This window comes from Notothenia rossii (assembly GCF_949606895.1).
Source record: "Notothenia rossii genome assembly, chromosome: 11".
Lineage (NCBI taxonomy): Eukaryota > Metazoa > Chordata > Actinopteri > Perciformes > Nototheniidae > Notothenia > Notothenia rossii.
This window is the reverse complement of record NC_136910.1, coordinates 24,427,565-24,453,856: the sequence shown is the minus strand read 5'-3', so window position 1 is coordinate 24,453,856 and position 26,292 is coordinate 24,427,565. Positions and strand designations below refer to the sequence as shown.

Sequence of the window (26,292 nt, the reverse complement as noted above, 5' to 3'; positions counted from 1 at the left end):
TAGTTTAATTCTATAATCTTGGGCACCGTAAAAGACGTAGACAGTAAACTGATTACCCAAGATCCTTAGCTTGAAGCTTAGGATATTTTAGCCGCAATGCACGTTGGGATATGGTGTTAATGCGATATGATATCCGAAAAGAAATCAGAGTTTAGGATGGCCGAAGACACAACACTACCCATAATCCCCAGCTATCGTTCGGGACTACGGTCCCGTTGACAAACCCCGTGATTGATCTTCAAGCTCTGGGATTGGATGTTGGAGTGGCAGTGCGCCAAGGTTACGCCGAGCGTCAAGCTCTTTGAAATGGAACGAAACCATAGTAGACTATTCAAACTGGACGTTTTCAGATTTCACATCGCATAAACACCATATCCCAGCGTGCATTGGGACTAAACAATCCAATCACCGAGCTTCTAGCTGAGGATCTTGGGTAATCGGTTCAGTGGGTTTGTGTTGTGTATCCATGTGTGTATCGCGATGATGCTCGAAATGTCCCTACGTCTGTTTCCGGTGACTTTATTTTGAAATTCAGTTCCTGAGAAACGGCAAAAAAGCCTGAGATTATTGAATTAAACGAATAAATAAAAACAAGGATAATTGTGTGTTATTGGTGAGTAAATAACAGTGCGTTATTTAGAAAAGAATAACAAATTAGAAGGAAAAAAAGATTTAAAAAAATACAGATTTCATTATTCTGAGGCTCTGAGCCCCATTTCTTTTCCTCACAGATGACAAAAAAAGTCCGCCATTATACGATTACAAATAAAATCAATAATCGTGACTTGATATTGAGTAATAACATGTTTTTATGGACCACACAGCTTCCGGTCTTCTCAGACCCGACCGTATCCATTTGCGTCTCATATGCACGCAAAACTCGGACTCAGAACTCAATGGGAATAGTTGGCATATGATAGGCAAGCAAAATCGGACTTTAGCGTATCCAGCGCCATATAGACTGAGAGTTATGTCATCTCCGTTCACTCCAATGGACCACTTTTTTACAGCAATGGCGGATCGTGGAGCCTCTCAATCGTTCCCCGGAAGTTAGCGCCAAGGCTAGCAGAGCTGTAGAGTTGCAGCATAATAGACCATTCGTGACGGACTTTTAAAGGTAAGAAGAAGTTTAAAGATTTATATTGCGGATATTATCAGTACATCTGATTCAAATTAACATGTGTATTAAAGGATGTCAGTGGATTATCCCTAAATTAGTAGATTTAGGGAACGTTCACAGATAACAGATAAAGCTAGGATAACGGATCAAGTTAGCAACACACGTTGAACAGCCTTCTAATTGTAAATTCCGTTCTCTTAATGTCATTTCGTCCAACGTTGTTGAATTAGAGAAGAGGGGCTTCTACACGGGATTGTATGTGGGGGTGGAGGGGATTAAATATTAGATAAATATAACTTTGGTGCGTGTAAGAGTGAGTGTTTTTAGCAGAGCCATATTTTTTCCTTGTGATTATGTTGATTATTACCTGTCTGTATAATGTTGCAGCTCAGCTGATTTTGGATTAATGGCAAAGGGAGAGGGACTTAAATGAGAGTGAAAACACAAGGTAAGTTTAATACTACTGTTTTATATAAGTAAGCATACTAAACATGTATTCTATCACTGTATTATATAAGTAATCTTGTTAGTAACCTACTGTATGGCAGGTGGAGAGGCAGTGATGTTACAGGTGGAGGAGCAAAACTGCAAGACTGCAAACTCACAAGACAGAGAAATCAAAGTGTGTTCTCCAGAGAAGAGGTTGATTTCACTTCAATTTTTTATTTCATATTTTCTAAAGATGTGGAAATTGCAACAAAAAAAAACTTGAGTGTTAGAAATTAAAATCAATGTTTTGATGGTATAATTAAGCAATAGCTCACGACAGGCCGTGGTATATGCTCATTATATCACAGCTAAGGGGTGTGGTTCGGCCCGACGCGAAGTATCATAGATCCATCTCACTTCAGGGTGATAGCAGGACATCCCATCTAGTCACTCAGAAAAAATCAGGACATTCTGATGTAGAGTTTCAAAATAAAAGACCTTTGAAATCTCTATTGTATGAGCTATCATCCCTGTTTTTAGATGAGAATAAAACAAAAACTGTCCAGTATCATAGATCCATCTCCCTCCAGGGTGATAGCAGGACACCCATGTAGTCACTCAGAAGAAATCAGGACATTCTGATGTAAAGTTTCAAAATGAAAGACCTTTGAAGTCTCATATATGAGCTATCATCCCTGTTTTTGGATGAGAATAAAACAAAGACTGTCCAGTATCATAGATCCATCTCACTCCATGGTGATAGCAGGACACCCCATCTAGTCACTCAGAAGAAATCAGGACATTCTGATGTACAGTTTCAAAATAAAAGACCTTTGAAGTCTCATATATGAGCTATCAGGTCTTTTATTTTGAAACTGTACATCAGAATGTCCTGATTCTTTCTGAGTGACTACATGGGGTGTCCTGCTATCACCCTGGAGTGAGATGGATCTATGATACTGGACAGTTTTTGTTTTATTCTCATCTAAACACAGAGGGAGGATTTTTTTTTTACTCTACCGTAATGCATAGGATATTCGCGCACCGCAATATCACGTGAGGGCTCGCTTCACTAGGTTTTTCCGAGTGGAGGCTGGCTTGACCGCAGTCTAAAACTAGAGAGAGAATCGCTGTCAAGGGGGCTACAACTACAACAAGATGAACATATTTGACCGTGATTTAATTGTAATACACGTTTCAAAATGATGCCAAAGTAACAACATACTGATACCGGATAGTAAAAACCATGAATTAAGGCTTTGACAAGTCTGCAGACAGACGGCAGGCGAAAAACCTTTTAAAATGCGTGTTTTCTAATGGAGATTTGGCTAAGCTAACGTTGTAAATGCTCCGACCGTCCACACTCACAACAACGGCCTATACAGACATAAATAAACCAGCGACTGTATTCGCCATGACACAGACAGTATGTGGTTTGTACTTGTTTAACTTTTGTCTAGTTTCTGAACAGCTATGAAGAGCTGTGAGCTCTGAGTGCTAAGAGCAACGGCTGTGTTGTTTTTCTGGGGAGCTCATTGAAGATGACGTTACGGCTCCGCCTACACTGCGTTACTATAGATACTACCCCAGTTCCTCACGCGTCTAAAAAACAACTCACGTCAACGCACGCAAGCAACGTGGGCGCCAACATGAGCGCTCTCGTGACCAAAATATTTGACGGCGCTGATTGGCTGAAATTATGTTTCGGCGGCACAGTTTACTATTGAGACTTTTGCAACGTGCGGTTTCTGCTGTTTGGCTCGGGGGCAGCGCCCCGTAATGATAAACTAATGCCAAGGGCAAGGCCAGGCAGGAAACATGTGACTTATCAGTAACTTTAGACATCGGAACACAATTTTAAACAAGATTTTATTGTAGATTATACATTTTACTGATACCAATTGTATGATATTTACCTTGTTCATTAAAAATCAAAAATATAAAATATATATATTTTTGAAATATATATATTTCTTTTAATATTTATTTTTTTATTTAATATTTTTTTTAATATTTTTTTTTGTATGTGGGAAGAGGTGGGGCGGCGCCCCTAGCGCCCCTATGGGCCGGCCACCACTGGTCCTCGACAACTTCTGTATAGTAGTCCTATTCAGCCACTTGTTAACAATCATCGTTTTTCAGACACGTACACTCTTCAAAAATCACCAGTGGGGTCACTGCTGATGTATTTAATTTCGTAGAACAAAACGTGATCCATCTCTTAAATTTGTGTCAACCACAGACCTTATTTGGAGCTATTTTCCAAAATCCTATGGAGAAATCCCATTGACTCTGAGACGAGGGAACCAGTAGTGGAAAAATGCTAACTCACTTCCGGGTTTTAGGACTCGTCACTGCACCACTCTATTGAATGAAAGTAGCACTTGAGACTCTCAAGTGTAGAAGTGTGTGTGTGCATGTGCTTTGTCATTGTATTGTTCCCTATTTTAAAACGGTTTGTATCCTGAAAAGCCCCTGTCACACTGTCACGAAATTGAAACCCGATGGACACACGATAAAGGAAATGTTCAAATTCGGCTGTGATCGTAGCAACATCGGGCCATTCGTGAGGGCATCTTAAGCCATCGTATGACCGCCGGTGGAGTTTCTCAGGGTCCGGCAGCAACTTTGTGAGCGGCAACTTCGTAAGGCACTCGTGAGGGCATCTTGTCAAGTCGTGTCATCTTCGTGTTATCATCGGTGCATTCACCCTCACTCTGATCGGGGTGAATGCCCGATTGCACCGATTATAACAAGATGCCCTCACGATGGCCTTACGAAGGGCAAAATTGACACACGAATTCAACACGAAAATGAACCTCCGCAAGGTCCTTCGGCAATTTTTTGGCATGCCAAAGATTTTTGCAACCGCTCACGAAGTTGCTGCCAGAGCCTGAGAAACTCCACCAGCGGTCATACGATGGCTTAAGATGCCCTCACGAATGGCCCGATGTTGCTACGATCAGAGCCAAATTTGAACATTTCCTTTATCGTGTGTCCATCAGGTCTTTTATTACATAACAAAATCATGTAAACATATTTTGTAAATAACCCAATTTGTGTTTTGTGAAACTGAAAAGGATATAATACATTATTTTGAAGGCGAGTTGACAGGAAGTTGTTGTTGCTATGGAAACAACATTACGGAGAAAACGTAATATATTCTACATATAAAGACGGATAAAGTAAAGAACAAAGTCTGAAAATATCAGTACATTATCATAGTACTTTAACATAATTGTTTTTGTTACTTTCGTTGCAGTTGTATGTCTTCTTAAATGTAATGTAAATGTTGCCTTCGTGTGTGTTTCGGGGCCATCTTCGTGCGAAATTCACAATTCAATATTCGTGTGTCCATCGGGTGTACATTTCGGGCCTGTGTGACAGGGGCTTAAGTAATCCCCATTTTTTTTTGTTACCAAAAATCTGATAATATCTTTTTTCCTGCAGCTGTAAGGTAATACAGTTAATTTTTAACTTAACTTAAATAGTATACTTTTTAGTAACCTATAAATGATCACGAAACATGATCCATGACCATTACTCCACAAACCTGGTGTTTTAATTACGAATTCAGAATTATGGAAGGATGGAAGGAGTCAAGGATGAGAGAATGTAGTTTTGACAGAGGGAGAAAGAAGAAAACAGGACGTATGCTGGAATGCATCAGTTCTTATAGATTTTGAGGTTTGTATAGGGGTCTTTATTATAAGAATGAGGTGATAAAGTAGGTTTACACATGCAAATATTTGGTTAGGTCTACAATGGTGCATACATAAACACAGTAGCCTACATACAATAAAGTTGTAAAAAAATAAATAATTTCCAACATATTTAAAGTTTAGAAATCAGTCAGTACAATAATAACATATTATCTATTGCTTCTTCCCTCTGTCAGTCACACACACACACACACACACACACACACACACACACACGCACGCACGCACGCACGCACGCACGCACACACACGCACACACACACTTGTTTTAGTGCTTGTCTTGACATTTATGTATGCATTAAGAGAATAATGCATTTACAATATGGCATGTAGCCTATAGTGCAGGGTGTATGATGTGTTTCCGCTCACTGTTTTCACACCAGCTTTTCCCTACCAAACACACATATCCAACATATTTAAAGTTTAGAAATCAGTCAGTACAATAATAACATATTATCTATTGCTTCTTCCCTCTGTCAGTCACACACACACACACACACACACACACACACACACACACACACACACACACACACACACACACACACACACACACACACACACACACACACACGCACACGCACGCACGCACACACACACACGCACGCGCACACACACACACACACGCAAACACACACGCAAACACACACAACGCTCCCCGCTCCTCCTCTATCTCTCTCTCTCTCCCTCCATCTCAATCTCTCGCTCAGAGCGCTGCGTTCGGCAGAGCGCTACAACAGAGGAGAGTGTGTGTTTGCCGTGGCGTGTGTCCAGAGCAGCGAGCACAGTGAAAAGGGATAGAGAGAGAGAGATAGACGGACAAGGCAGCTTGAAGAAGAGAGAGAGAGAAAGAGAGACATCCAGAGGCAGGACTGAGCAGACAGAGAACACACCGTGAGTACTCCACTGTATATACATGCTTTCTCCATTCACTCTGAGGGGGCATCATAACTAACTGAAGTGTGCTGTACAGACAGTAGACAGGTGGACACTGTAGGAATACAGTAGGAATGCATGGGAAGATGCACATGGGTACTTTGATAGTGATGGTGAGACTGAAGCTGCAGAATATGCTGTGTGTTTGCGTTCGTAGTGACATATGGCATATATGGAAATGTGTTGTTTGTGCATTTTGCAAAACCACCCTATGGATAACTCAAATGTCTTTATATTGTTTTTTATATTTAATGCAACTAAAGCGTTTTCGGTTGTAGTTACACTTGCAGACTTTTCCCGCAGGCAATTGACCTTTTTGAATAATGTTTTTGTGTGAAATGTAATGCATTTTCATTGTAATACTATTTAAAACATATATGATATGCACTTCTGTTGTGCATGCGGTTTTATAGAATCAGATCATAATTATTAGGTAGGTTTACACGTACAAGGAATTTGCTTTGGTGTATAATGGTGCATATCTTAACACAGTAAGAGGAATGAAGTTGTGAAAAAAGGAGCAAACATAGAATTACTAGACAAAATATTTAAAATATTAGAAATAGGACAACATTTGACAATACATTTAAATGTAACAAGAAGTAAGTACAATAACAATAGGACAATTTACATTTAAATATGTGCATTATATTGTAATATGAGTGTAAGATCTGTGCAGCTTTAAGAATGAGACTAAGGTTTGTTAAGTCGAAACAAGAATTTGATTTGGTGCATACATGAACAGAGTAAGAGGAATTAAGTTGTGGATTAAAGTTGAAGGGATGCGCAGTGTAGGAGAGGTAGCATTGAACGAAAATGTGCAGAATATGCTGAGGAATGTGCAAGATATAAACTATAACATTGTACAAGATCTAGACTTGTGGTGTGTTTGACTTTTTTCAATTTTTTCCTGAGAGGGTTTTCCTTACTCTTACCTTCTCTATATTCTGAACTGAAGCGATGCAATGTTTTCTTCTCCAGTGGTGTTTCCCAGCACCCGTCTAAAAATGTTCCTCCACCCCCCCTCCCCATCCCTCCCTCCTCTCCCCACCACCACCCCTGGAATCAGCTACTGTAACCGTCTCTCCACAGCCAGATAAGATGTGTTCATTTTTAGTGTTTCCACTTCTCTCAGATAGTGTTGGCAGCAAGGGCTGGAGAATACCAGAGGCGTGTTGTAAAGAGCAGTGTTGATGCTGAGGACAGCAGAGGAGAAAGGGGGGGGGGGGGGGGGGGGGGGGGGGAGGTGTTGAGGAGAGGGATTATGATAACCTCTTAAAAAGAAGGATTATGATAACTGCTGCTTCCTTTTTCCCCTCTTCCTCCCTCAAAGTAATTAATTCTGGAAAGCCACTATCTTTTTCTATTGCTTTTGTCAGCTCTGTTTTCTTTCGGCAGACGCCACAAAGTCAGAACTGAAAATTGTTTCAACATCTGCTGGGGACACAAAGAATGTTTAGTATCGATTAAATCACATTTGTTCAAGCTTTCTCTGACTTATTAATGGATACTTTAATCTTAAAAAGCGTAATTCTCCTGTGTGTATGTTCCAATACGATAGGAAGCATATTTCTCTCATATTTCCACCTTCAAATAAATATTTATCAAATCCTGACGCCCCAATGACGTCCATGTTTGTTTCCACACATGCATTGTGCGTGTGTGTTTGTGTGTGTATTGTTTCTTTCTGGGGGGATGAAGGAATGAAGGCTGAAGGCCGTCGGGCTCCGGAGGGGAGGATATCTGAGGCTTTTGTCGGGATTTACTCTCACAATAAGGATTTAGTGGGTGACACTTGGGCAGGGTGTGTCTACATCAAAGGGGCTTCTCAGCATGGACCAGCAGCGAGCAGCAACACATCAGGAAACACTGCTGGGTGTGTGCGCGAGCGTGTGTGTGTGTGTGTCTGTCTGTGTGTGTGTGGAGGCAGAGCAGGGAGACAGTTGCATTAATGTTTTTTTTTTGGGGTCATTCTGAAATAGAAGTGGAAATCCAGGCAGTGAGTGAACATTCTGAGCTCTGTTTGGAAACACTGGCATATACAGTAGACGTTCGGGGATTATAAAGTTGGACAACTGTCAACAATAACAACATATTCAAAAAGGCGAACATCCCATTCATGTTCATATTGTGATCAAAAGGCATTTTGAGAAAACAGCATTTGTGAATATTTGGCCAATATTATCAAATACTTATTCCCAAATTCAATGTTTTTTTTCTCTATATTGTTTCTAACATTGACGTTCAAAATAAATGTGATTTTTTAAAAGTCTTGTCATAAATGATTCCATTTACAGTGTGTTAATCCAAATCGAAATGTATTAGTAAATGAGTTACCTACAATATAAGTGGTCCCAACTCAAATAATTTGTTAATCAATTTAACTATTTAATCAATAGCATTTATGTGAATGGTTTAAGTTGTTCTTACTTAATTCAGATAAATACCATTAATACATTTTCAATAACCTTGGAGAAATTAGTTAAATTAACTGAATTGAAATTGGTACTATTAACTTTATTTACCAAAGATGCCAAAACAATAAATACTTTAGTTACTTGGAGTCTATCAGGTTATTTTTCATGCATACATTTGTTTGAGTTATTAGACTTTAATTTATTAAAGCAATAGGTTTGTGTTGCACTGACAAATCAGGTTTGTTTGCATTTAAATGTGTGGATGCACCATTCTCTATAAAATGTGTTAAATTTGGTGCTGAATGAAAAATGTGTCTGCTGCTCAGAATGAAACTAATGGAGAATAAACCTCCACGGTCTAATTGCCGACTGTTTCATCATCATCACCCCATCATTTCTACAATAACATTTCATTCTGACTGACAAATTCCATTAACATCCTTTTTCTTTCTCATAAACATCCATTTTCATGAGAGAACATTACACTTTACCCTTCAACTGCTGCTGTAATTGATCACACACACTTTCCTGGCTGTCAGACGCCATTCAAAAAGTTTTTCCCTCTGAAAGCAGCTCCCCTCATGCATACCAAAATATTCTTTCCCTACAGTATTTCGCACACGCCTGATCTCTTTAGGCAGAGTTGTTATCCTATCCCATGATGAATTGTATCTTAAATGTAGCTTGTTGGAGAGCTAAATGTTGGCTTGTTAGCGAGTTTAAAAGTGTGTGTGTTTGTTGGTATTGTCTGGAATGTTGTACTGACAGCGCAGATAAGTCTTTTGTCCTGAGGCCTAATCCCTCCTTGACACAAGAATGAGAGATGGATAGAGAGAAAAGATGAGAGGGACGGAGAAATTGGTGTTGTGACGAGTCCCTTTAGAAAGTGTGTGTGTGTGTGTGTGTGTCTGTTGGTGAAGACAACGCAGCGACGGAGGCTTTCAGACGGAGCGAGAGCAGGATTTGCATGTGAACAAGGGCTTTACCGGAGCCGTGAACCGTTAATACGCATTCACAGAGGTTTTTGCAGCGGGTGGCCGGAGTTGTTCAGAAACAGGTGTTCTGCAAATCACAGCAAACACTCTCTGCTCAGAAAATATTTTCCTCTGCAGCTCCATTCTCTCTATTCCCCTGAGCCGTTTGCTGTGCCAGCGCTTTCACTAGGACTTGGGCTCCTGTTCAGAAAAACAAACAAACTGAACTGCATCCATGTTCTATTTTGTCCTTTTAAAATAAAACCGTGTGGACATAATAGACTCTGGCACTCAGGCAAGGCAAGTTTATTTGCATGGCACATTTCAACACAAGGCAATTCAAACCGCTTACAACAAACATTGAGAAATAGTGCAAAAGGATCTCATAATAAAATTACATTTAAATACTTTAAAAAACATTTGTTGGACAATGTCTTGGGGTGAATGTCATTGAACCACAAGCAGTCAGTTTTTTTATATGAGCAAGCCTCGCTAACACTTAGAGCTAACCTGTACTGTAGAACAAATGTGTTTAAAAAGCAGGAAATTAAAAAAAGGAACTCACCTTGTGATAAAGCTGCAAGAGAAAAATAATTTGAGCTCCATACTGTTTCAGAAATAATCGTTGATGTGGTTTAGAACAGGATGGCGTTTTATCACAGCAGAATTTAACTTTATCGGTACCATTTTACAATAAGGCTACCCTTATAAAAGGTTTACGAATAGTTTGTAATTCATTTATTAATTAGGTTGTGAACACTTTATAAATCATTAATAAGCTTTTATAAGACATGAGAAACAGGGCAACTGTGACCGGTTGCTTGCCAAATAGTGAGCCCACATTTATCTGTACTGCTAAGCCCTATATTGGCTACCTAGCTTACTTTGTCCTCTTCATCAGTCAGCATCCTTGGTATCTGTTTTTCACTGAGTTGATTCTCGCTAAGTAGCCAAATAGTGAGCCTGTGTTGATGTATGAAAACTATGTTAGAAGTAGTTTATAAATGGTTCTTAATGATTTAATAAAGTGTTTACAAACTAATTTATAACCTAATTATAAACCCTTTATGAATCCTTTATAAGGGTAGTCTTATTGTAAAGTGGTACCACTTTATCTCCGGTAGAATTCTGATCAGGCATTAGCTCCGCCTCCTCCTCTTTTCTTTTTTTTCAAGCTAAGGACCCAAAATCCGCATTTCTCTAAACAGGGCTGGAATAGAGGGATATGAGGGATGTCTAAAATGCATGATCTGTTTGTATTTTGAGAAAAACACATCATAGGCATATTTTGATATGTTTTTATATATCTAAGACCCATAATATATGCCTAAAAATAGCATGATAGGTGCAAGCTAGGCGACTTCGCAACGACTTCAATCATCGGTATATGGGACTCAGATAGCTCTTTTATTTGAGTCAATTATTTCACAAATGGTATAATAAACCGAAGAAAGAAATACAACCAAACCTTAATGGGCGATACAGCCAGTTTGTTCTAAATATACGGCACTAAAAACAAACTAAAAAAGCAGACCTGGATGGTTCATAATGTAGTGTGGGAGATAAACTCGTTTTGGAGGTAACACAGGGACTTTAGCCTTTGCAGACCATTTACATGCACTAAAACCTATAGAACACACTACAGGGAGGGAAAAACCCCAACAAGCATAATAGTCCCTCTTTACTACAACTGCAGTAGTTGCCAAATGTCAGACAGTTTAACCTGTTCAATCCGGAGGCCCCCACCTGCGGGGGCTGCAGGTTTTTTTTCTTCACGAAACTGTGTCTCAGGGCTTCTTAACATTTAAAAACCTATTAATGTGTCATACCCGCTTAATGGGAAGAAACTCAGCTAACTGACGATACGAACCATTTTTAACGAAACAAAAGACAAGTCTCACAAGAAGCGTCTAAATAAGCCCTGAGCGCACACTTAGTACAGAACTCTAGGTATAAATACCCTTATTACATATCGGATCTGCACAAACAAGATATCGATTAGCAAGCTGAGATTCCACAGATTCTAGGGGTATAGGTATCGTCACTGAGCGATCGGAACTCACGACAGGGGAAGCAAACACAGACAACACAACACAGAGCTCCGACCACATCACCCCTATCCTCCATGACCTCCACTGGCTCCCCATCAAACACCGCATTGACTTTAAAATATTACTTTTCACTTTCAAAGCCCTCAACAACCTTGCCCCCCCTACCTCTGTGACCTCATCCTACGACACACCCCCACCCGTCGCCTCAGGTCTGCTGAAGTTAACCTACTGCAGCCCATCAGGACAAAGCTCCGGGCCTGGGGTGACAGGGCCTTCGCTGCAGCCTCCCCCACACTCTGGAACTCCCTCCCCAGCCACGTCAGATCCGCCAACACTCTCACATCATTCAAACAATCCCTCAAAACTCACCTTTTCACTCTTGCCTTCAACTCCTAATCAACCAACCCCTTGCCCTTATTCCTCCTAGCTTAGCACTTTCTACTTTTGTTGTTATTTTGTTTTACTTGCTTGTAAGCGCTTTGAGCACAAGGAAAAGCGCTTATTAAATGTAATGTATTATTATTAGGGCCGGGACTTTAACGCGTTACTTAAGATGAATTAATTACACAAAAATTAACGCATTTTAATCGCACTTATTTTTGCACCGCGGAACGTTTCTCACTGGATATGTTTCAGGGGTACCGATTATACTGGAGCATCAACTAACGTTCATGACTTCAGACAACAACAAACCACAGTGAACAATAGTCAAACATGAACGAAGAAGCTGATGAGACCGCTTTGGTTGGCCCCGTGGATGGGACATTTTGTTTTAAAAAACGGACGGATGGAAGCGTCAATAAGAGCATGGTTGTTTGCAAATTATGCAAAAAGGAATTCGCATATCACCGCAGCACATCAAGCCTCAAGTATCACCTCAATGCAAAACATATAGCAGCTAGCGTGGAAGCTAGCGTGGACGTTAGCCCAACTCGGAGTACAAGGACCCACACCCAATTCGCGTTGATCAAACAGTGGCCTATGCAACAGAGAGATTTTATTTTTCATCAGGATATTGGAAGAATAGGAGGGATTGTGGTCAATCACTGGCACTGTCTTATTTGATTTTAAATGGTACACTTTATGTTGAACTATTTATTACGTTGTTGGTGCAACTGGCACTTTATGTTGAACTGTTTATTGTTTTGGCCAAGGTTATTGAGAGAGTTGGACTGAAATTGATTAGATTTTTTAAATCAACTGTTGGTAAATCAACAAAGTCTGTTATGGCCTCTGAAGCAACAGAGAGATGTTTTCTAATAGTCAGGGTTTCCAATGTTCTGAATGTACTGGAAAGTATTGTGTTTTACTTAAAAAACAAAGTGTTATAGTTTACAGAAGATCTACCTACCTATAGGCTACCTGAATCTCTGAAATGTACTATATTCCTAAATATGCTATTGCTACACTTTATGGTAAAAATTGCACTTTTGTGTTGGTCAAAATAAACAATGTTTTGTTGCTTAAGCTTATGTATTCAGTCATTATTCAATGGTATACTAAAATCCATGTGAAAAAAATTGCTTCTCACTGTTCTCAGGTCAAATATTTATATGTGATTAAAAATGCGATTAATTTTGATTAATTAATTACAAAGCCTCTAATTAATTAGATTAATTTTTTTAATCGAGTCCCGGCCCTAATTATTATTTATTATTATTAATAATGGAGTTTTCATATATAGTTCCTTATGACAGCTTCCGGTTTTGGGCATTCTGGCTACACATCACTCATTCACCAATGGGTATGTTTAGATGGATTTTAGGGACTCCCCCTCGATTCTATTGGCTCTAACGGTTAAAAAGAGGTGTCAATCATCAAAATCGACCGAGGGGGGTCATAGATATGGAAAACGCACCCAAATGACCCCAGAAGTGTTTTTTTTTTGCTAAACCTCTCTAAAAAGGTAAAATGCCACTTGTTTTGCATCAATCTTGATACAGGGTACTTATTATATGTTATAGTTTGGATTCCTAAAGCTTTTAGTCTACTCTCCCATCATTCAAGGGTGGTTTTCACTATAAGTAATGTTTTATTTTTTGACGGACACTATAATTTACATTTTTTTACTATGTTCAATCTGAATTTACTTTAAAATAAAAAATAAAACTATATTGATTCTGACTTTTCTACATCCAACTCACAGATGTAACCTTGCTTTGAGAAAAGATCATTAATTTAACCCTTTTAGAAGTGAAGTTATAGTCATTTGTTCTGGGAATGTCTTTTTCGAGGCTGAAAAACAGGCTTAGGGCTTAAGAGTTTAGAATAAAAGTTTGTAACATCCAGAACTCTATTTAAAAGGTTAACAAGTAACATATTGGAGGTGAAGATGTAATTGTGCTAAACAGACACCAATGGGGGTATCATTATCTCGCAAAGCACACACTTTAATTCCTCTGTGATTAGTTTAATATATTTGGTCAAATCTTAATGTCTTCTGCCTGAAGACATCTCAGTCTGTACTTTGGGGATTGTCGGTGCCATTACCTTAAATATAGAAACTCAGAGTCCAGCACACTGCAGGACTGGAGGTTCGAGCTGTAACAGAGATAAGGGAACTGCAAAATATGGCTGCAAATTGTCAGTTGAACCACTTACCACTTTGGCTCATTTTCATTCATGTTCCCTATTTTATTATAGAGATGAACTGGAAGTCACTTTCTGTGCCGGTGCAGCAGAGGATCTCAGAGAAGACTTTATTTTAAATCTCCGTATATTCCCTTTGAGATTGTTCCATAGTAATTTGTCCTCGCACATAATTGCGGGTCATCAGTGTGTGTCCTGGACGTCCTGTACATTGACATCAAGTTAAATTATTTAAACTGGGAGCGGTGTTATAATCCTTTACTTTTGGAAGGAAGTCTCCAACCTGTCGCAATAAGGGAGATCATTTTTGGGATGCTCTGGAACGACGTAAAGGCAGCGTGTTCCAGTTCCTGCCAATATCCAGCAACTTCGCACAGCCATTGAAGAGGAGTGGACCAACATTCCACAGGCCACAATCAATAACCTGATCAACTCTATGCGAAGGAGATGTGTTGCACTGGGTGAGGCAAATGGTGGTCACACCAGATACTGACTGGTTTTCGGACCCCCCCAGATCCTGAGGCTGTGCGAAGTTGCTGGATATTGGCAGGAACTGGAACACGCTGTCGTATACGCCGATCCAGAGCATCCCAAACATGCTCAATGGGTGACATGTTAGGGTTAGGGTTAGGGTTAGGGTTTAACCCTAGGGTTTTCGGACCCCCCCCAATAAAGCAAAACTGTACGTTTCAGAGTGGCCTTTTATTGTGGCCAGCCTAAGGCACACCTGTGCAGTAATCATGCTGTCTAATCAGCATCTTGATATGCCACACCTGTAGGGTGGCCATCCGTCCGGTTTTAGGTCGGACAGTCCGGTTTTCAATGTCTGTGTCCGTCTGCCGGCGCAGCCTTGAGCCGGACGCTCATTTGTCCTCCTTTTGAGGTGATCCCCATTTTATACTTTTAGGGTATAAAAAAAAAATAGACAATTATACAAAGAAATACAAAAAATAAGTTATGTGTAAGTATATATCCCTGTAAGACTTGTGGTCTTACAAATTATTGGCTGAATGTGATGTCAAATAAATATCTTGTATTTCATTGGTTAATAAACGTAAACAATTAGCCATGTGCTTCGTGACGTCACGTTCACGGCATGGCACTGTGGCACAGAGTGACGTTAGCGCTAGCAGACTAGCTCATGAGCCAACTCCGCCTAGTTAGCGGTAGGTTAAACCGCAGAAATGCCGAAAAGAAAGACTTCATTTAATCCTGAATGGTCGAAAGAGCATGGATTCCTCACAAAAAGCCGAAAGGACGACTTCCATGCTTTTTGCACGTTGTGTCGTTGCGATGTGGACGTAAGTAGCAAAGGAAAAGGTGCTGTCGACAGACATGCTAACACAGATAAGCACAAAAGCAACGATCAAAGCGCAGGTGCCTCTTCACTTTTATCGTTTTTCCGTGAAGCTTCATCGCCTCAAGATGACAAAATCTCCACAGCAGAACTTTGTAAAGTTTATCATGCCGTCAAGCATCACCAGTCATACAGGAGTGTAGACTGTGGAATAAAAGTTGATCGCACAATCTACAACGACTCATCAATAGCAAAAGGGATGACCTGTGGAAAAACAAAAGCCAAAGCTTTGTGCGAAAATATCCTAGCACCCTACTCTGTCCAGACGCATGTGGATTACATAAAAGAAAATGCACTGCATTATTCAGTGGCAAGTGATGCATCAAACAAAGGTACGATCAAGTGTTTCCCCATTGTACTGAGATATTTTCACTTTGAGGAGGGCGTGCAACATGCACTGTTGGATTTTTACAGTGATAGCAACGAAAATTCGGAAGCTATAACAAATCAGCTGCTATCTAAACTGGAGATGTCTGGACTAGATGTGAAAAAAATGTCAGCATATGCAGCAGACAACGCCAGCGTTAACTATGGAAAACACAACAGTGTTTATCAGAAACCGAAACAGGCTCAAAAAGACGTGCTCGCTGCAAACTGTTTAGCCCATATTCTGCACAATGCAACAAGATATGCAGCAAGCAACTTGGATATTGACATTGAAAATGTTGTGCTTAAGGTGTATAGCCATTTTAGCATCTCAGCTAGCAGAACGGCGCAGTTGAAGGAATTCTGCGAGTTTGTGGAAGTGGAGGAATGCAATCTGCTGTGGCACGTTGTCACGCGATGGTTGTCTCTGCTGCCATCTATTGACAGAATCCTGAAGTGTTGGAGACCCCTGACCAGCTACTTTCAGAGTCTAGGTGAGGAGGAATGCTCCAAGATTTTGTGGAAATGCTTTGGAGAGGATGGCAACGAAGTATCTGAGATGTATTTTCTCTTCCTCAGTCACATTCTGAAAGTGTTTTCAGACTGCATTGAAGCACTCGAGGCCAAATCATTCAGCATAACCTCTGTGTTTAAGGTAATGACTGAACTGAAAGGGAAACTTGAGAGAAGGTTAAAGGACACATTTTTTGGCTTTGCTGTGAACAACAAACTCAAGCAGCTAACCCCTGATCTGGCTAAGAAATGTGAGGCTGATTTTCTTGTTTTCTATGAAAGAGCCAAGAAATACGTGAGTGAAAGGTATGACTTCTCTGAGAACAGCTTTCATAGTAAAGTGTCAAAGCTTGGCCTCACAACTGCTGTGTCCTATGGAGAATACAGTGATGCAGTCCAAGCCTGCAGCCTGAAAGACATTGACATGGATGGACTCTATGAGGAATATGGCATGGTGGAAGCTATTCTCAGCTCTTCAGAAATGGAAGGATGCCACAGTGAGGAGCGGTATCTGAAACTGTTTTCCAAAGCAGAAGTCCCACTTGTGAATCTGAGGAAGATCAGCGCCTACATCTTCTCCATCCCATGTAGCAATGCACATACAGAACGTGTGTTCTCAATGATGACCTCAGCATGGAGAAATGAGAGAAATCGTCTGGATGTGGACAGTGTCAAGGCAGAGCTGCAAATTTGTGTCAACTTCACATTTGAGTGCACAGACATGTACCAGAGACTCCTTACAACCAAAAAACTCTTGGAAGCAGCCAGGAAAGGGCAAAAGTATCGTAAATAGACATTCAACTTGTGGTTAGTACACTAGAATCTTATTGTGTTTTGAGTGTGAAGGATTCAGTGAAGCCAGGATAAAAACTAAAAGATAATCCCAAAGTGTCCTCCTTTTTGGTGTTATGGAAATGGCCACCCTACACACCTGTGAGGTGGGATGGATTATCTCGGCAAAGGAGAAGTGCTCACTATCACAGATTTTTTCCAATTTGTGAACAATATTTGAGAGAAATGGTTATTTTGTGTATATAGAAAATATTTTAGATCTTTGAGTTCATCTCATGAAAAATGGGAGCAAAAAAACATGGTGCATTTATATTTTTGTTCAGTGTATATTTTTGCAGTTCATACAGATCACCAACAATGTTGACTGAGGGCCAGGGTAGGAATTTCACAGCGGCCATGACGGCCATGGCCGTGGTTGCCCCTCGGTCTGGCCTTTATGCCCCACAAATAATTGTACGTCCTACGGCCACCATGGACTTTGTGCCCCTCACACTGTTACAATCTCGAAGTTGCTTTAAAAGCGTCAGAACAGTGGTCTGGTCTCTGAACTGCATTATGCGGCGTTCACAACAGACGCGATGTGAATATTTGTATTGTTCTAATCGCTGGAGTTTCACTGCGGCTGTCAGCTGTGTTTACCCCTGTCATTCAAACAGGACGCGCTGGAGAGGGGCGGGGCTTATATCGATGTAAATACTGTGGTAGAAATCAACTACAACAAAATGAACATATTTTACCGTGATTTAATTGTAATACACGTTTCAAAATGATGCCCAAGTAACACAATACTGATACCGGTTAGTAAAAACCATGAAATAATGCTTTGACAAGCATGCAGACACACAAGTCACACAAATTTGACTTTTGAGTTGAATGTCTTTATTAAAGAGACTCGTACACACACACACACACACACACACACACACACACACACACACACACACACACACACAAACACACACACACACACACACACACACACACACACACACACACACACACACACACACACACACACACATACACACACACACACACACACACTCACACAAATTATTGCTTGTTCATACAGTTGATTGTTTGAGCTTCACTGTGCACTACTGAATGATGTACTGTATGTGCAGAGTTTGACCCTTGAAGGCTGTTTCTTCTGCTCTGAAATTGAATATTTGTTACATATTAATAGATTTTTTGATTTGATTTTTGATTTGTGAATGGGAGAAGTAGTATATAGAAAACATACCAAACACTAATTATTCAAAGTAGAGTATTTCATTTGATATACGGTAATACTAAGGAGGAATAGGCCTATATGATGATAAAGTTACTTATTTGTAAGCTCCAAAACCAAATGTTTCCCTCAATGGCCTTTGTGCCCTGGCATGTGGCCTTTGTGCCCTACAAAATGTTGTGATGCATTACATGTCACTTGTTAGACACTTTTATCCAAAGCCACTTACATACTCAATACTGTGGGCAATCCCCACAGGAGCAATTTGGGGGTGAAGTGTCTCAGGAACACAACGACATGCTGACTGCAGTGGGGTTTGAACCTGTGACCCCTTGATCCGAACACCAATGCACATCCCACTACACCACACGCCTCCGATACCGCCTTGATACCAAAGGCCAAATGGCCTTGCCCCTAAAATGACAAAATTCCAAGCCTGCTGAGGACTGGGATCATTAACAGTTATGTTCTTTAATAACCTCTCTACCATGGTTCAATTTGGGATACACTCCATATGCAAACTTGCTTCTTTCTCTACTCTGAGCAACTTATCTTTTCAGAACAATGCTATGAGAATAATTCCAGAGTTGCCTAAAGCCATGCATTGTAATAAATCATGAGCAAAATTGCAGGCTTTTGATTAAGTCTGTCTACATGCCCCTTGGCCATGTGACTCACATCAATAGCATGCCTGATTTGAATTCATGTCTGATTTCTTTGTTGTTTGAATAACTGGCTTTTATTTATTCATACGTATTGAATGTAAATCAATGAGCGGAGGCTGTGATGCTTCTTTACATTGTATTACATTGGCTCATACTTAGACATTACTTTTTTGAGTTAAACAAGTACTGTACTAAAAGTTGGCAAAAAAAGTGTAATAATTGTATTAATTTATCGTTAATAAAACAATTGCTGGCTAAAAATAATAATTCGTCCACATTTTGATTATTTTATTGAAACAAAGTATTTATAATTGAGTTACTTGTGTCTAGCAAACAAAAATAAACATTATTATTATGGAACTTCCCACTTTCTACATTTGTTGTGTCACATAGTGTGAAGCTGACAATTGAGCGGCCCGACCAAGCAAGGAGGCAGAGGCAGAACATCCAAAAATATAACCCGGTGTGGACATTTATTAAATCAATGTACTGAGAGTGGAGGTGTCCTGAGATTAGCGCCTGCAAGCAGGCTCCATGGACCTTTCAGCTCCGGACAGCGCAAAATGCGTACATGAAGCGCTACGCCATGAACGCAATAAATCTACCCTCGTGGGGGCGCGCTCATGTGATTGGCTTAGAATTAAGGAGACATCTGATTGGCTATAGATAGAAAAGATTACAAGTACGAATCGGGTGAGCGTCAGGGGAGTCTCAAAAAACCCACACAGCGGGATCGCACAGCGATCCGTGCACAGAAAGCGGTTTGTGTTTGCAGGTTCAGAGGTTTTAAACGGAAAACAAATATGTGAGGATCAAAAATACATCTGTAAAACCTTTTTCTGTATTTGGATTTTATTTACATGGATATGAAACGGAACACATTTGTGTGTGCATTGGAAAACACAAGTGTGGAACCGGAAATACAAGTGTGAATCCTTTTGTGGATCATGAAATACAAGTTTGAATCCTTCTGTGTGCATGTGTGTATTATGAGACTGTTCTGAGCCCATAGTATATCTCTTATGAGGGACCTTTTGATTTATTTCATGGTACAACCCATTGCAGGATGACACCTCTCTTGCGAGTGGATCAACATCAGGGGCGGTATTCAGGGTTAGGGTGAGAAAAGACTCAGCACAATATCCAGCACAGTTTTACAATAGTTTTGTAATTTCTCAGCTACAGTTCATCCTCTTGGGTTTGCAATGTGTGAAGATGAAAGTAAGTTTCATTGAATGAATCATTTGTGTTTTAGAGGGTGTGATGCTCTGGTAGAGATGTTTGGCAGACATCCTCGCTTGGCTGCCTCACATTTTATTTAAATATTTGTGTATGCTGTTGATGCATACACACAGCCAAAGTAAAGCAAAATCAACAGAGGCTGACATCCGAGGTGCTGACCTCTCCTGAGTGTGTGTGTGTGTGTGTGTGTGTGTGTGTGTGTGTGTGTGTGTGTGTGTGTGTGTGTGTGTGTGTGTGTGTGTGTGTGTGTGTGTGTGTGTGTGTGTGTGTGTGTGTGTGTGATGAATGGCACTCTAAAGGATCCACTTGATTATGTTCAATGGAGAGCTTTCTCCCCTCAGCCTTATTTATGTGTGCACACTGCAGCATGGACAGACACCTATAAATCTGTTCCTGCCGCAGACCACACACACACACAAACACACACACACACACACACACACACACACACACACACACACACACACACACACACACACACACACACACACACACACACACTCCCCTTCCTTTCCCAGTGTGTTTAAAGGTATCTCTGCATGTTTCTCAGGCACTTTCAATTGTCATCTTTTTTCAAATCATAAACTCCGTCACCAGGGGTTTGCGGCTCCCTGCTGTGTGATGCACCGACTGACTTCCTGTGGACCACCTTTCCCCCCTGCAGACTGTTGCCCTCATTGTTTCACTCATGCATACCCCCCCCCCCCCCCACATACATTTATCCCACACCTATCTCTGTTTGTAGCTGTAGCCGGAGGCCAGAGTTGCTTTATGACTCGCATCCTCTCAACTCCTCACCTCATATGTTTAAAGGTTCTTCTCAAACAGAGGATCCCGAGGAGAAGGATGGAGAGGAGGAGAGGGAGGGTTCTGAGAGATTGAAAATCAATCATGTGGACTGAAAGGAGGAGAAAAAGTTGAGCGAGCGGAAAGAGACATTTTCAAAGAATAACACCACGCTGTAAACTGAGGAGGAAGGGGGGTAGGGAGTATAAAGAGAGGACTACTTTAATAATGCAGTTACACACACCTTTTTGAAAAACAATGTAGATCTTTAACCGGTGGATTGTTCAGTATAGACATTTTGATGTGAATGAGAGTGTATGAATAAGAATAGAGAAACGCTGTTGATCTTTAGACACAGTTTAATATATTGCACAGGGCTATAAAGCTCCCGTGTGGAAAATAACCATAAAGGGAACATATCATTTGATCTGGTGTCATCCATGTAGATACATTTTTGGCAGTATGGACTTTATTTACTGCTAGCCGCTATCTCTGTTCATCGGAAAAATCTCAGTTTATTCTGAAGTGAGAACCAACTTTAAAATGGAAAATTCTTTGATGTGCAAAAATAACACATCCTTAACATATGAGTGGTTGTAACATGACCTGGGGTGCAGTGGTTTATCCGAATACATTTAAGATGAAAATACCTTTGACTCTACTACACTTATGGGTCGGCTGATATAAAGCACTCGTATAGATAAAGTAGACCAGCTGCCCCTGAACTACTACCACTCTCAATACCAATGAGATATTGAAACATCAGTAATGTGTTGTCTTGTAATATATACTGTAATTAGGTACTGAAATACCTGTCAATCATACATACTCTACTATACGCTTGGAAATATTGTATTCCAGTAAAATAAATCACATTTTCATAATTGCAAAATGCTAATTAACTTGCTTTTTTTTTAAACTAGAAGTTTCTCAATTTTCACAATCTGTCTTCCGGCCTTGAGAGCACTTTAATAGTGTTTTTCCTCTTTTAATTAATATGAATTTTATACACACATTTCAGAGTTAAGGAGGGAAAAAAATGAATTACTGGTATGGGTGTACAGAGAAATATGTGGTAATTTGTGTTCCATTGGAGCCTACTGAAAGTGCAGTGGAGACCCAAAGCAATTGAAGTGAGTTAAAACCTCTCCCACCAGACAAGCACATTGTTTTAAACATGGGGAAATCTGGTAAAAAAAATAGGCAGTAGACGCCTTTAAATTGCCAGTTCGATTTTTCTTTTTTTTCTGGTGTCAAGCCAACCTCTTGAATGCAACGTACAGCACTGAAAGCACGGTTAGCAAACAGTAAACATCTCTTCCTCAGCTGCAGCGCTGTGGTAAACTTTCAAACAGCTTTATATTGCACTACAATGCCAGTTTCATCACAACTATCAACCAATCAAAGTGCATGATTTCACCAACCTATTGAATATGTATCACCTAATATTTTTGGAATAAGCCTGTCCCACTGCTGAATTTCGTGACTGAAATTGTCTTTATGTATCACCAATGTGTTCAGCCAGCAGCAGGTCACATGTTTCAGATTGTAGCAAAGAGAGGAACTGCTTTGGTGTTTCAGACCGAGACTCAGACATACAATAGACAGCTTATATTCACCCCCTCCCTTACAAGTCAGGGAGGATGGGAGGAGGGATGAAGGTGGAAGGGAGGAACCAATGCATCTCGGATTAACAAAATATGAATTTTCAATATTTTACCATCCTCTCTTTGCTCCGGCTCTCCCTCTATTCATAAAACGTCGACCTCTCTATCTATCCTTTCATCTGTCAATATATAGTCTCACATCTTCTTCTCTTGAATCCTCCACCTTGTTTTCACTGTCTCCTTCCTCTGTTCCTATTTTTGAGTCGTCTCCCCATTCCCTTCAGCCCCCTTTTTTCTATCCCGTGCTGTCTCTTTATCTGTCACCGTGGTCACCCTTAAACCCCCCTACTCTCTCCAGGCTGATTTGCCTCGCTCGATGCCGGGGTATTTGACAGGGCTGCTGCTGGTAGATAGCGCGATTGAATGCAAGTCCTCAGGGTGGGAGGAGGAGGAGGGTAAAAAAAGGGTGAAGTGGTATTAGCTGGTGAAAAGGGGTTGGCACCAGCCTATGACGAGGAGAGGAGGGGAGGGGGTGGTTGGGATTTTGGCTGAAGTAGAGGAAGAGCCATGCATGTGGCTTAGGGCGAGCCAGGCACAAGCTCCACAGAGAGAGAGAGAAATTAGCTTGATCAGAAATGGAGACGGGGAAAAATCATGTACTGTATCTCCAAACTGTTGGGGAGAAACTTTCGACATTATACATTTTTTGTTTTTAAGGACGGGTCTATATGCTTGGTGTCTTGCATGTCATGGACTTTGAGTTTGTGATTTGTTTGGCATCTACTCATTTCACTCTGCTGATATCAAATTAGTTGATGGCTAACATGCCTTTCCAACTGGGAGTCGTATACAATACAGGGATGCCATATTTTAGCAGGCTGACCCTGAAGTTAGCAATCGCAAGGGCTCCCTCGACAAAAAGCTGAGAATTTTCCATGGATTTTGTAATATTGCAGGAAATAAGATCTGTGACGAACACACTTTTATGATACTTGTGTTTTTTTTCAGCAGGATAATTTCCAAATGTTTACACCACTTTTATTTAATTTTTATGATGACCTTTAGTCTCATTGAGTCGCTTGTTGACCTCTGATTTTTCGACACATTAGACATTCAAATGCAAAGTATTTAATGACGTATTTTATGGCGTAAAACATTAACCTGAATCTCCTAAGCTTGTGTTAACCAAAGACCTTATTTCAGGTATCTAACAAAAACACTTTAAAAAACCTGTTGACTTCGAGACCAGTGGCGGCGCTAGGGGGTGGCTACTTGGGCTCAAGCCCCGGATGTTTTCTGAAAATTCCACCAGAGAGGCAGCCGCTGCGCGACATTAGCCTGCGTACTGCGTAGCCTTCCCTGCCCTGAAGAAGTAGTGATCCTTCCTAGAGCCTGACGAGTTTTAAGCTAATAGCCTATAAAGTTATGGATATTAGAATGTTATTTTCATTGAAGCAGGCGCCACAAGCAGCAGAAGCAGCAGTATCAGCAGCTGACAACAATGTCATCACCAGTAGTGAAGAAATGGATGATGTTTCAGGTTTGTGAATCTAAAGGCGATATCTGCACTCTGGCTGACTGAGTAAGAAGTGAAAAAGAGTGATGTAACGTTAATCTTATAGCTACTAAACATGTAGTAACCACACTAAGTATACCCTTATATGTTAGTGTGTATACAGAACATGACTAAAAATTATCCTAAGATGTAACGTTAACCCTTCATACCTCTAAAATAACGTATTCCAATTTTTATTTTGTTTTCGCACGTGGAATTATACCGGCTCTCGTTTCATTACACATAACAACGGAACCATAGCAACGGAACTGACAGGCAACGGAACTGACAGGCAACAGTCAGAAACGTGACTCTTATGCTATGTTCACACCGGACGCGATGCGAATATTCGCTTCGCTCTAATCGCTCAAGTTTCACCGCGGCTTGCAGTTTGTTTTATCGCATCATTCAAAACAGACATACCGTTGACGCGCCGCTGGCTCGGGAGCTACAACTACAACAAAATGAACATATTTTACCGTGATTAAATTGTAATACACGTTTCTAAATGATGCCTACGTAACAACATACTGATACCCGTTTGTAAAAACTATGAATTAATGCTTGACAAGTCTGCAGACAAGACGGCAGTCTAAAAACCTTTTTTAATGCTTGTTTTCTGAATGGATATTGGGTTGACCAGGCTAAGCTAACGTTGTATATGCTCACTCCACACTCATAACAACGGCCTACAGACATAAATAAACCAGCGACTGTATTCGCCATGACACAGACAGTCTGTGGTTTGTACTTGTTTAACTTCTGTAAAGTTTCTGAACAGATATGAGGAGCTGTGATCTCTGTGTGCTAACTGCTAACAGCTAATGGCTGATGTTTTGTGGTTGAACGTCAGTGACGGCAGGCTGAAATCCTCACCTCTGATTGGCTTCCGCGAGAACGCGTCACGTGAATTTGACGCTCGAGTTGAAAAAATTGAACTCTCGCGTTTGACGCGGCCCCCTTCAATCGCCTCAATCGGGTGATTTGCGCCGCGTCCACCGCTTCATGCGCGCCGTTGGAGCAAATTCACGTCTGATCGTGTCTCTGCATTGACTTTACATGTAATTGCGCTGCCCCCAAACGTCGCATTGCGTCCGGTGTGAACGCAGCATTACAGTCTTTACGTCACAAACAAAGATGGTGGGTGAGAATAGATCTTTAAAACGATAAGCAATGCGCCAGAATCAAGGGGAGACTATCAGCATCCTTTAAAACTCACATTCGTTTCACCAAAATAAGTAAACGACTGTATTTGAGTGAGTTAAGGCATTAGTTTGCTTCATTAAAGGGTGTTAATAGCTGTGTCCCAATTCAGAGGCTGGGTCCTCCTGAGTCCGCGGAGGAACCAAGCTGGGTCCTCCGCGGACTGCGAAATGAGACAGTCTACGGAGCGTGTCCTTGTACGTCACCGGCAGTTACCCCTACATTTTGCCGCCCCCGTAACCTAGCAACCAGCTGCAGTCACAAGTGCCGGTAATAATTTCTGACACTAGGCAAAATATTTTCAAACTGTTTTCAAACTGTTTTCAAACTCTTTTCAAAACTCTTTTCAAACTCTTTTCAAACTCTTTTCAAACTCTTTTCAAAACTCTTTTCAAAACTGTTCAATATGGAGTCAGATCTAGCTGTACTTATTTTGGTTTTATATAATATGTTTAAATTAAGTTAAAAAATCCCGCGCATCTGGATAAATTGCGCAGTCTGCTCCTTGCTCCCTATCAAAACAAAATTGTTGCAGTAAGATTTGTATAACAAAAGCAGTTAAATAAATAAATTAGCTTTATAATGAATCCCAACAATATGAAAACCAAACAGGGTTTAGAAATGTTTTCACTTCATATTATTTTATGTATGTAATATAAAGAAGACATCTCCAATTGCCCGTATATTTAAATACACAAATTAAATAGGTTTACTTTTCTTTCATGTCGTTTACTATTT

General features: G+C 40.5%; 1 protein-coding gene across 6 annotated transcripts in view; it reads left to right on the top strand.

Moving 5' to 3' along the window:
• The first annotated feature begins 6,000 nt into the window (after window positions 1-6,000).
• Window positions 6,001-26,292, top strand: part of rbfox3a (RNA binding fox-1 homolog 3a) — an 836,552-nt gene continuing 816,260 nt past the window's right edge. For all 6 annotated transcript variants that reach the window (XM_079660085.1, XM_079660089.1, XM_079660084.1 and 3 more), the window contains exon 1: window positions 6,001-6,164. The gene's annotated coding sequence lies outside the window, so the exon portion shown is untranslated. The remainder of the gene's footprint in view (window positions 6,165-26,292) is intronic.